Below are 8,534 nucleotides of genomic sequence, written 5' to 3' on the forward strand. Positions count from 1 at the left end.
CGCCGCCGCCTCACCCGCGCCGTCGCCGTCTTGCGCCGCCACCCTTGCGCCGCCGCACCTTGTCCACGCCGCCGCCCTACGCCACGCCGCCGGAGCCCCTCGCCGGAGCCCCTCGCCAAGGTTGCCCCGCGTCTTTTTTTTTTCTCAGATCGTTTTCTTCTAATTGTTCTGATTCTTTTCTTCTCTTCTAATTCGTTTTCCAGATCGGTTTTTTCGTTTCAGTTTTCTTCTCCGAAACCCTAGATCGGATTCGTTTTCTTTTCCAATTTAGTTGCCTTTGGACCGTTCGCCGGACCGTTCGTCCTAACGAACGTGATCACCGGATTCTTCTAGGTTAACGAACGTCCGTTCGTTTAACCGTTCTTTGTTTTCTTTCTCGTCGTATTTATTCCGCGTTCTTTCTGATCGTGAGCTCAGATCCGATCTTCGTTCTAGTCTTTCTTTTCGCTCGTTTATCGGAATCAGGTGATTCAAGCGCCTGGAGTTTTGTTTCGAAACCGCCGTTCCGTCTAATCAACTTAAACAAGTTTTTGCCCTGGTAAAATTTGACCTAGTTTCAACTTGCTAGAACCGAGTTGTTTTCTTCCGCCGTTTGTTTTCCGTTTCTTTGTTCGGTTCTTTCTTTCTTTGCAACCGGAGTTCTTAATTTGAACTTTCTGGTTCGTTCTCTCGTTCGAGTTTTACCTGTGCATTAGATGAGTGCTTATTGTATGCTTGTTGTTTGTCTGCGATAGATCACCCGGAGTGCGCCGCTTGTTACTTCGAGTCTTTAGGTTTCGCGGATCGTCAGCAAGGCAAGTAACACTTTGATCATACCTTTCTACTACCCAGTTTTTATGCATTAGATCAATCCTCAAACATTGCATGATTAGGATCTAATTAAATTGTGGGATGGGAAGTAGATGAGGTAGTACCTATTACCTGTATTACTTATGAAACCTTTGGGAGTTACTTCTACGTTTGCTTATTATGCCATGCTATGCTAGTAGACGTGGATTGGGTGAGTGATATCCATGACAGATGTGAGTTTGTTAATTAAAGGTTTATCTAAGGTGGCAACCTAACACACATCTGGGTGGATTGAGGCACCTGGAGTTCCCAGGACTTGCCTGTTTTTATTGGACCGCCACCTAGGCCCAAAGGGATCATGAGATTATTCATGCTAGTAACTTATGTGTGCATCCACAAGCCATTATGGGCTCTGGCATAGTTGACTAAGTCGTGCGAACTCTTATAGTGGTGGACTAGCAGATGTAGGGGATGTAGGTGTACCGGTCCACCCATCGTAAGGTGCTAGCACTTCTGAAAGACTGTGTCTCGGTCATCCGTCTCTCAAACACTATGTAGTGCGAGAAACCAAACGGAGGCGATCGAGTCTTGTGGGGAAAAGTGCGCAAACCTCTGCAGAGTGTATAAACTAATCATGATTAGCCGTGTCCCCGGTTATGGACATCTTGAGTATCTAGTACTTGAATATCATGTGAATCTCAACATGTTACTCTAATTAATATTGTTGGTTTTTAATGAGTACTTTTAATTGGGATTGAGAATGCTGTCAACCATTCTCAATGTTTCACAACCACCATGATAGTTAAATAAATGTATTCCTTTGCAGTAGGGAAAAATTGGCTTTACGCAAAAACCTTATAACCATAGAGCTTTTCCACCAGCCATTTATGCATATAGTGATAGCCATTGTTCATTATTCTCTCTATGGTGTGAATTTGCCAGTACATTCAATGTACTGACCCGTTTCGGGCTGCAACGTCTCATGTTGCAGGATGTCTTACGACGAGTAAGTGATACGTTAGGGTTACGATTTCTACACTCAACTTTGCCGTTGGTGTTGATGGGAATCCACAACCTTGTTGCTTCCGCTATATGGATTGAGGTAATAGTATTTACGTTACTTATACATGTGATTTACCTCTGTTATAAATCCTTCGAGTACTGTGTGTGTCAGCATACTGATCCAGGGATGACACATAAGCACAGAGACTTGATCCATTCGGGTCGGGTCGCTACACCCGCGCCTAACAATCCTCGTCAAAAGAACTGCTGGGTTCGGACGCTATGGAGAGCGGGACACCCCCGAAGGCCTCCTCCTCCAAACGTAGGAATGAAACCGAGGTTTCATCCCAGAAGGACCCAAGCCACGAAGGAAGGGAGAGGGTCGCAAAGGTGGTGCCAGGAGGCCATACTTCTGGGGCCGATAACACGAGAGAGAAAGCTCCCGTGGGTGTTGACGGCGGGGGTCATCTTGAATCCGGACCCAAGCCGGACACGATTCTAGAGACCCGTAAGGTCCCCGAGTCAGACAGGTAGCTTCCGCCAACTGGAGGGGGTATGCCCGCTCCATCGGCCGCCTCTGTCCAACCAGAGGTGTCGGATACTTTATTGGCGGCGCTGAAGGGTGCCTCCATCGTTGATGAACACCGTGCCCTCATGGGTGAGGTGATTGAGAAGATTCAGTCCGCTGAGAGTGGACTGAATGAATCCTGTATCGGCCTCATAAGAGGCTTTGAGGTATGTTCTATGAAGTTTGGAAGAGTGTCATGGTGTAGATAGCAGCCCCTGGTGCACTGTTTGGTGAAAGAATGCACCAGACAGAGGTTCAAATATATGTTCGCAGGAGACTTGCTTAATGACATCTATCACTTTTTTATAAGCAGGCATCTGTATCGGCTGCCGCCTCTCATGCTGCGGAAGTATCCGCACTGAGGCATAGTTTGGACCGGGCCGAAGGATAACTTGGCCAAGTGAAGAAACAGCTAGAGGATAACCAAGGTATTCAGAAACCTTGTTTATGTAGCACGAAATGATGAGTGTGCATGGTAAAAATATTTTGATAATGTGCTCTAGGGGCGGCGGCCAAAATTGAGGCCCTGAAGAAGGCTGTGGCCGAAGACGAGAAGAAAGCAACCGCAGAGCAGGTTCTCCGTGAGAAGCACGAGGCCGGAGTTATTGAAGCTGAGCGGGAGCTTCAGGAGGCCGTGGAAAAATGCGAGTCCTTTGAGCAGAGTTTATCAGGGAAAGAATCCGAACTCTCCCAGGCTCGCCAAGCCGTCCGCGATGCCCAGGGGGAAACCCAGGGTGCCCTGAAGGAAATTCAGGAGGCTAGGAAGGTTGCGACTGGTAAGGCTTTGTCTATACAAAGTGGGTATTTGAGATGGGAAAATCAAATTTGATAACTTGAGTTTTGATATACAGGGGTATTTGCGGAGCTGCCGCGCAGCATATCTGATGCCGCCCAATTCTACCGAGTCGAAGGGGGGAATACTGCGGATAAGCTCTTCTGGATGCAGTATCTGGTGCCAAATTATCTGGTGCCTTTCTCCGATCAGCTGAAGCAGTTGGTCGAGCTGCATAAGGCGGCCGAATTAGCCATGAAGGATTTAATTATCCGGTTGTGGCCTGCTGAGCAGATTCCGAGCAGCTACTTCGGACTCATGAAGCGGCTTGTAAGTGCGTGCCCTCGACTCGAAGTCATCAAGCAGTCGGTCTGCATAGAAGGTGCGCGAATGGCCTTCACCCGTGCCAAGGTGCATTGGGGGAAGATGGATGCAGAGAAGCTGATGACCGAGGGACCGCCGGAGGGGAAGGAGCACCGCAAGCCCGAACTGTATTATGAAGGTGTCTTGTAAGGAGCCCGCCTTGCGGCGGAGCAATGCACCAAGGACATTATATTTCCATAAATACGGTCATGTTCGTCCTTTGTAATATTTGAACAAGAGCATTCTTATCATCTATTGCTTGATATATGAAAGTTTTTCATCCTGTGCGGCCGTTGTATATAATAATCCTGAGAGTCGGCCAGTTGTCGGCTTCCGCCCCCACGTAGTGAATACGGGGGTGTTCGGGATAAACCTGAGCACTTTTTATCCCAGTTTTGGGTCCCTAAAGGAGGTGTTCAGCACAGCGAACCAGGCAATCGGACTATAGGGCTTTATCGCTCTCACTTAGCCATAGGAGTTTTTTTCGAGGAAGGTAGGCGCAGCCCCTGGTGTTCGGAAGTCCGCACGAGGGGCTCTATAAGCGCCTGATCGGAAAAGGCCGATCCATTGCACGCTGCATTGGTTATAGCATTATGCGGAAGAAATCCTTAAAGATTTTTAGAACCTCTCGAACAGCTGACCAACTCTCGCTACATCATGACAGTCAGTTTTCGGTTTTCTCTACTGAGGTGCTCATCCGGAAGAACCGGGACACAATCACAGTAGTTCTCCCAGTGCTACCTTAGCCGATATAGCAGAACATAAGGTACCAAAACATAGGAGCCGGGCAAACCCAACTATTGACCCAAGACATGATTCAGAGCTGATGCATATAATGCTATAAGTTCGGGGTGCCGAACTACCGTGAAGGTGTTCGAACTTTTTTATCGTAGTATGGGCGTGATGAAGCCCCTGGCATATTGAGGCATATCGCGATAAGCAGCCGCCTTTTAACAAAGGGATTTTAAATAAGAAATGGTAGCAGGTGAGCGTTACATAAATGCACATGTTGTATTTGAGTAATACGTCAATGCGTATGAGTACAGGTGATGTGATAAAAGGAAGTATGATTGCAAAACCTGCTGATACCGGGTGTGAGGAAATTGTGTACGGACCCGTGGTGCAGTCGGATGGTCACAGAGGAATATCTAGGGATTCACTGACGCGCTCGAACTGTTCCCGCACAATCCATCATAGCCTGCGTAAAGGTGAACCTGTAAAGAAAATGTAAGAGATGGTTTTACGCCACCTAGCAGTTGAGCCGCAGTACGTGCCTTGTGTTATCCTTTTCCGGAGTGTTTTTAATTAAGCCCCGGGTGAACTGGGCTATCCTGCCGCGCAGTAGCTCGGACTCCTTTGACAGTGTCCTGAAACTTGGTCGTCGACTCGAGGTTCAGCTGGAAGGTGCCATCCATTATTCTTGCTATTAGAGCGGTGGTAGATTCTTCAGCCGTGAGGGGGAGTTTGGACCTGCCATTAACCGTGATGACACCGCGTGGACCGGGCATCTTTAATTTACGGTAGGCATAATGTGGCACCGCGTTGAACCAAGCAAACGTGGTTCGTCTGAGCAGTGCCTGATGGTCACTTCGAAAGGGGACGATGTCGAAGACTATGTCTTCGGTACGGTGATTGTCCGGAGATCCGAAGACCACTTCCAGTGTGATTGAGCCCATGCAGCACGCCTCTACACCTGGTATAACACCTTTGAAGGTGGTTTTTGTGGGTTTGATCCTTGAGGGGTTGATGCCCATTTTGCGCACTATATCCTGGTATAGTAGGTTCAGGCTGCTACCCCCGTCCATAAGGACTCGTGTGAGGTGGAATTCGTCAATGATAGGGTCGAGGACCAGTGCGGCCGAACCGCTATGACGGATACTGATAGGGTGGTCCCTGTGATCGAAGGTGATCGGGCAAGAGCACCATGGGTTGAACTTTGGTTCGATTGTATAGACCTCCCTTAGTGCACGTTTCCCTTTGGGAATGTGGCTTGCGCATATCATATTCACCGTTTTCACCTAGGGAGGGAATTACATTTGTCCTCCTGTATTTGGTGATTGGGGCTCTTCATCGTAGTCATCTTGAGATCCCTTCCCCGTGTTTTCGGCGTCTGACCTGCCGGCTTGTCTGAAGACCCAACATTCTCTATTGGTGTGGTTGGCTGGTGTTCCAGGGGTGCCATGAATTTGGCATGGACGGTCGAGTATGCGGTCAAAACTGGACGGGCTTGAATTGTTTTTATTGAATGGTTTCTGCTGACCGGACTTGGAGCCGCTGAATCCGGCATTGACTGACGTGTCTTCGGCATTATCACCGTTTTTGTGGCGCTTGTGTTTGTTGCGTCGTGATTTGTCGTTGCTATCCTTGGCTTTCGATGTGCCGGGATTACTTGTTGTATTGTTGCTACAAGCCAACCAGCTATCCTCACCTGCGCAAAAGCGGGTCATGAGTGTTGTGAGGGCTGCCATGGACTTTGGCTTTTCCTGGCCGAGATGTCGGGCAAGCCATTCATCACGGCTGTTATGCTTAAAGGCCGCTAGGGCTTCGGCATCCGGACAGTCGACAATTTGGTTCTTTTTTGTTAGGAACCGGGTCCAAAATTTCCTGGCTGACTCTCCGGGCTGCTGGGTTATGTGACTCAGATCATCAGCATCCGGTGGCCGCACGTAAATGCCCTGGAAGTTATCGAGGAATGTGTCTGCCAGGTTCTCCCAACTCCCGATGGAGTTTGCCGGCAATCTATTCAGCCAATGTCGAGCCGGTCCCTTTAGTTTTAGCGGGAGGTACTTGATGGCGTGTAGATCGTCTCCGCGGCCATGCGAATGTGGAGGAAAAAGTCTTCTATCCATACCGCGGGGTCTGTGGTACCATCATATGATTCAATGTTCACGGTTTTAAACCCTCTGGGAATTCATGATCCATTACTTCATTGGTGAAGCATAGGGGATGTACGGCGCCTCTGTGCCGGGCTTCATTGTATTCGGCCCGGCCAGATTTGTTAGTGTATCCGGCATGACGGTCCTTGTCACGCGTTGGGGCGTAGCCCCGTGATCCATGTCCTGCTTTGTTTTCCAATACATCTCGCAGGTCCTTCATGTGGCCCCGGCCTTAGTATTACCGTTTGATTGGCGATGGGGTGCGGTCTGGACTTCGGGCTGGTATCCCAATTTGTCGCGGCCACGGGGTGGCCGGTTAGCCTCATCATGCGCTGGTAGCGTGGGTTTTAAAGCCTCCTCCTCGAGTTGAGGTAGCAACCTGCGCTTTGGGTAGCTTTTGCTAGGGCGCTCGAGTCCGTATTCCTCGGCAACCAGGACCTCGGTCCATCTGTCAGTTAGCAGATCTTGATCAGCTTGAAGCTGTTGTTGCTTTTTCTTCAGGCTTTCTGCAGTGGCTATAAGCCGGCGTTTGAAGCGCTCCTGCTCGATGGGATCCTCAGGCACGATGAATTCTTCGTTGCCAGGGCTCACTTCATCTTCGGAGAGAGGCATGTAATTATCGTCCTCTGATTCTCCATCAGTTGCCTGCTCTTTAGGGCTAAGTTGCCCATCCTCTTGCTCGGCCTGCTCGAAGCCTGGCTGGGCAGGATTGTATTCGTCTTTGGCACCATTCGGATTGTTATCTCTTGTGCCGGTATCGCTATTTTTGCTATGGCGGGGCTTGGAGCGGCGCCGATGACGCCGGTGTCTAGATTGCTTCTCCAAGGGGTTATCTTCCGTTGCCCCATCGCCATTGTTTTCTTTAGGGGTGTCCACCATATAAATGTCATATGATGAGGTGGTTGTCCAGCGCCCTATGGGCGGTGGTTCCTGTTCTTCTCTTGCATCGTCGTCCATACCGTCGATGTCTTCGGAGTCGAAGTCAAGTACGTCGGTTAAGTCATCGATAGTGGCTATAAAGTGGGTGGTGGGTGGGGGACGAATTTCTTCGTTGTCTGCTCCCCACTCAAGCCGGACATAGGTCGGCCAAGAATCTCCTGACAAAGAAAGAGACCTTAATGAGCTTAGCACATCACCCAAGGGCGAGTGCTGAAAAATATCTGCGGCGGTGAACTCCATGACCGGTGCCCAATCAGATTCGATAGGCACGGACGCGTGCGGTTCGGATCCTGTAGTCGGAGACGAGTCCAAGGGTCCGATGACACCACCCTCACGGGAGGTGGGATCAGTGTTCGGCTCCGACGCCGATGAGTGTGCGGCTTCCATGACGGGGTCCATCCACTCGCCTTCGGAAGGCACGATCTGCTCTAGATTGATTCCCGGCGCCACCGCAGGCGCGATCTCCCGAATACTATCCGATGGCAGATCAAGGTCATGCCCATCGTCACAGTTTGGCGCACCCGGCAGGGGCTCGAATCCGTCGAAGATCAAGTCTCCGTGGATGTCGACAGTATAGTACAAAGCCGCCGAATACAAAGATCTGTCCGGGAAGGAAAACCTCCCCCTAGACCGCATCGTTGAAGATGATCGAAGGAGCCATCAAGCCTCACAGCGACAGCACAGTGGAACTCTCAATGAAAGCACCAATGTCGGTGTTAAAACCAGCGGATCTCGGGTAGGGGGTCCCGAACTGTGCGTCTAAGGCAAATGGTAACAGGAGGCAGGGGACACGATGTTTTACCCAGGTTCGGGCCCTCTCGATGGAGGTAATGCCCTACTTCCTGCTTGATTGATCTTGATGATATAAGTATTACAAGAGTTGATCTACCACGAGATCGTAGAGGCTAAACCCTAGAAGCTAGCCTATGATTATGATTGTTGTTGTCCTACGGGCTAAACCCTCTGGTTTATATAGACACCGGAGGGGGCTAGGGTTACACAGAGTCGGTTACAGAGAAGGAAATCTACATATCCGAATATCCAAGCTTGCCTTCCACGCAAAGGAGAGTCCCATCCGGACATGGGACAAAGTCTTCAATCTTGTATCTTCATAGTCCAACAGTCCGGCCAAAGTATATAGTCCGGTTGTCCGAGGACCTCTTAATCCAGGACTCCCTCACCCGTCAAGACAAGTTCTATCAAGTGCTTCACATGTGGTGGTCGT

This window comes from Triticum dicoccoides, chromosome 4B, assembly GCF_002162155.2.
Source record: "Triticum dicoccoides isolate Atlit2015 ecotype Zavitan chromosome 4B, WEW_v2.0, whole genome shotgun sequence".
Classification (NCBI taxonomy): Eukaryota; Viridiplantae; Streptophyta; class Magnoliopsida; order Poales; family Poaceae; genus Triticum; species Triticum dicoccoides.